Raw genomic sequence first — 4,630 nt, 5'->3', positions numbered from 1 at the left:
CTGCCAATTACAAGGCCCATTGAGTGGCAGCTTTGCTCCGGAAGTGCCCATTTTTCTGGGTGGGGTCTCACCTGGGCCCCAGCTGTCTGTATCTTTTACTTCCTTTTGAGAGGCAGCAGGCTGCATAAGCTGACTAAATGCCAGAGGCAAAGGGATGGACAGGAAGAGTATCAGCTTTGGGGTGAGACAGACCTACATTTAAATCCTTTCTCTTCTCCAACCAGCTCTGGCATCCTGGCAAGTTTCTCTCCCTGTTTCTGAAAAAGATGTTAATAAAAACCACCTCACTGGGTTTTTGGGAGGGTTGGGTGTGTCAATGCATTAATATTCCTGGCCCCCAGGGTTTATTAAGGGGCAGATATTACAAGGATTGAGAGTCCTTTGAATTGCAAGGAGATCAAACTAGTCAATCCTAAAGAAAATCAACCCTGAATATTCATTGGAAGGACTGATACTGAAGCTAAAGTGCCAATACTTTGACCACCTGATGTGAAGAGCTAACTCATTGGGAAAGATCCTGATGCTGGGAAAGACTGAAGGCAAAAGGAGAAGGGGGTGGCAGAGGATGAGAAGGTTAGATAGCATCACCTACTCAATGGACATGAATTTGATCAAACTCCAGGAGACAGTAGAGGACAGAGGAGCCCGGTGTGCTGCAGTCCATGGGCTTGCAACGAGTAGGACACGATTTGGTGACTGAACAACACAACAATTACAAGGATTGAGTGAATCACAGATGATTCTCAATCAAAAAGGAATTTAAGGTGTCATCTGGTTCAGCCCAACAAAGAATTCTATTTTGCCTACTTTTTCCAGTGGATAATCAGGACAGGATCCAGCTGGATTGCCAAGGTTGATGCTTGGTGATTGGGTTGAGTATGATGTCTATCACCTTCCTTAAAGTTATCTCTTGGCTTTGGGGACCTTACATTGAGCCAATGTTCTTCCTTATAAAACTGAACAGTGGTGCTCGCTTCGGCAGCACATATACTAAAATTGGAATGATACAGAGAAGATTAGCATGGCCCCTGCACAAGGATGACACACAAATTTCATGAAGCGTTCCATATTTTTTGTTCATCGCAGCACTGTTTATAATAGCCAGGACATGGAAGCAACCTAGATGCCCATCAGCAGGATAAGGAAGCTGTGGTACATATACACCATGGAATATTACTCAGCCATTAAAAAGAATTCATTTGAATAAGTTCTAATGAGATGGATGAAAGTGGAACCCATTATACAGAGTGAAGTAAGCCAGAAAGATAAACACCAATACAGTATACTAATGCATATATATGGAATTTAGAAAGATGGTAACGATAACCCTGTATGCAAAACAGAAAAAGAGACACAGATGTACAGAACAGACTTTTGGACTCTGTGGGAGAAGGCGAAGGTGGGATGTTTAGAGAGAACAGCATCGAAACATGTATATTATCTATGGTGAAACAGATCGCCAGCCCAGGTTGGATGCATGAGACAAGTGCTCGGGCCTGGTGCACTGGGAAGACCCAGAGGGATCGGGTGGAGAGGGACGTGGGAGGGGGGATCGGGATGGGGAACACATGTAAATCCATGGCTGATTCATGTCAATGTATGGCAAAAACCACTACAATATTGTAAAGTAATTAGCCTCCAACTAATAAAAATAAATGGGAAAAAAAAAGAAACAAAACCAAACCTGCACAACTCTGGCTAGGTGAAATCAGGAAAAAAAATACGTGAATCTGAACTAAATTAAATTCTTAAAGAATTATAATAGCTTGGGGAAGAAAAAACTGAACAGTGTTGGCTGGCAGGAACCTTTGGTTGACTGCGAGATTTTGGTGGTGGTCAAGACCTGGAATTTGATAGAGGTCTAATAAAACTGAAGGGTGTTCCTTGGGAAACTGGGAGGATGATTTTGCTGGGTTTTCGTCCAACAGCTCTGGCAAAGTTTATGTTCCCTCTGCTCTGAAGCCATTAAAGCTATGTCTAATGCCCCATTGAGGCCAATCTCTTAAACAGGAAATATGTGGGATGCCTTATCTGAAGGTGACTTTCTAATTTTAGATTTAAACCACAACCACTGAAGATGGTTAGTGCCAGCAAGTCTTCCTCAGTTTACAAAAAATTCTACTGTTTTTTTTTTTTTACATTTAAAGACTCCACCTCTCACCCTCAAGAATCCAAACCATTCACTTAGAAAAACTACTCCCTTTGAAGGAAAGCTAGGGCTTTCCTGATCTGGTGTTTCCAGCCAAGGAAGAGCCAAACGGACTGCCCCCAGCCCTAGCTTGCGGGAGCCACGTCCCATGGTTCACGGGGCAGCCAGTCCTTTTTCAGAGCCTGGGAAGAGGGATAAGGGATCAGTCTAGGTTTACAGCAGGTCAGAGTTGAAGGAGAAGACTGATGAGCAAAGTAAATTCAAAGGAGACAGGTGGGCCAGGGCATCTGGGAGACCCTGGTTATGAGAATGGGGAGGGGGGCTGCCCTGGTGGTCAGGCAGAGGAAATGGGTGAGGAAGGGCTCCTGGAGTCCTACCAGGGAGGGTCTCTGCTCCTCCCATCCCCACCCAAGGGTGCTTTGGAGCCCAAGACCATGAAGAGGTAGGAAAGATTCCTCCAAAGGCAGGACACTCTGCAGTGGAGGTGACACAGAGGCCAAGATCAATGACAAAATATTTCCATCTAGAATCTGTCAAGGAACATGAGCCAGACTCACTCGCTTTCTGTCTGGGCTTTGTCGCTTGACTGTGTCACTTCCAGCAAGTTATTTATTTAACCTCTTGGAGCCTCAGTTTCCTCATCAGGGAAAGTGGGAGATAATAATACATACCTTTTGGATTATTTTGAGACAATTGAGGTAATTCATTTAAAGTTCTTGGGACAGTGCCTGACACACAAAATACTCCAGAACTTTTAACTCTTATTTGTTGTTGTTTTGACTTAAGCATCTCTCTGGAAAAGAAGCTGTTTACCCACACATTTTCTTTTGCTATGTGTTAGAAGTGACAGTGGGTTGTAAGAAGCCCCAATTCTACCTCAAAGTGTGAAAGCCTTTGATGCTGAAACTCCAATACTTTGGCCATGTGATGTGAAGGGCCAACTCATTAGAAAAGACCCTAATGCTGGGAAAGATTAAAGGCGGGAGGAGAAGGGGATGACAGAGGATGAGGTGGTTTAATGGCATCACGGACTCAATGGACATGAGTTTGGGTAAACTCCGGGAGATGGTGAAGGACAGGGAGACCTGGCGTGCTGCATGCAGTTCATGGGGTCACAAAGAGTCGGACAGGACTGAGCAACTGAACAATTTCCAGTCAACCACGGAGAAGTGGTTTGCAGAAAGCTCATAATCATGGCCTCTGGGGCCCAGTCTAGCTCCCTGGGAGGAACTACTCTTTCCCCAGCTTGCCAACAGTTTTCTTCTTTTGGGTGGTTGGGGCCTCATGGGCTGTTGAAAATTAGGATACAAGAAGTGCAAGCCGCACCCAGGTATTAAATCTGTTCTTCCATCACAAGGCTGTGACCTTGAAGGGGATTTCACAAGGACCATGGAGGTGGAGCAGAAGGTGGGAGTGACTGTGCTCACGTCTACCCTCTTTGCACACCTGTCAGCAGGGCTTGGCAGCCTAAATTCCAGCCCGGATCACAGAACCCTGGGGCCTTATGGGGGTGAATAGTTGCTCATCTGAGTGATGGAGGCTCCACTAATAGCTGCCAACCTCATGGGACCAGAGATGGGTCCTGAGAGCTGTCAAGCAGTTGGTGTCTGGCCAGGTAGGGCAGCAAGGATGTAGAATGTATTACACCTGGGCCTCTTAGCAGAGGACTTGCAGGAAGAGGTGCTTCCCCTGCTATGCTCTCCAGGCTCTTTTGTGTTAAGTGAAGGTATGTTCCTTCTTGCTTCCTCCCTCTCCTCTTCCTTTACAATCAAACATTACACGTAGACTGTAAAAACAGTGTCAGGAAGACTTCATATCTTGGTAGAGACATGGAAAGGGCATGTTAGGATCTATGTAGCCTGGTGACATTTCTGTTGCAAATCCACCTGATGCTCTGGATGAGCTGTCAGGTACAGCCTTTTAAGTGAAGATCTGAGATCATAAAGAAGTAAAGGAAATCCCCAGTGGCCAAATGAAGAGGGAGTAGCAAACTACAACATCAAGCACATGACAGAAGCAGGGATAACCTGGGGGGTGGGATACTGGTTTCGGTAATCTGGCACTTGGGATTGAAGGTTCATCCATGATATTTGTGTTAGCTTCCAGTTTGGGGATATTGTGAATACTGCTGCTTTGAACATTCTAGTACATTAATTTTGATGGAACATAAGATATTTCTGTTGGACAAATATATAAGAGAAAAATGACTGGACCTTAGGTATTCATAAACTCACATTTGGAGGACACTTCTATACAGTTTTTTCGAAGTGGTTGACCATTTTAAATTCCCAGTGCATGAGCATTCCAGTTGCTCCATATTTTCCTCAACAGTTGATATTGTCTTTTCTTCTCTGCCTCATTTGAGCCATTTGAATTAAATTTATGATTCCATGATGACTAATGAGAAAGAATACTTTTTCATAAGTATTTTGGCAATTTTGTACATGCTTTTATGAAATGCCTGTTCAAGTATTTTGTTAA

General features: G+C 44.4%; 1 non-coding gene across 1 annotated transcript; it reads left to right on the top strand.

Annotated features, from left to right (window-relative positions):
- Window positions 1–966: 966 nt before the first annotated feature.
- On the top strand, window positions 967–1,074 carry LOC133050240 (U6 spliceosomal RNA). Its single transcript, XR_009691557.1, has one exon. It is a non-coding gene; the product is annotated as a U6 spliceosomal RNA (small nuclear RNA).
- The last annotated feature ends 3,556 nt before the right edge of the window (window positions 1,075–4,630 follow it).

This window comes from Dama dama, chromosome 31, assembly GCF_033118175.1.
Source record: "Dama dama isolate Ldn47 chromosome 31, ASM3311817v1, whole genome shotgun sequence".
Lineage (NCBI taxonomy): Eukaryota > Metazoa > Chordata > Mammalia > Artiodactyla > Cervidae > Dama > Dama dama.
This window is presented reverse-complemented; position numbering and strand designations above follow the sequence as displayed.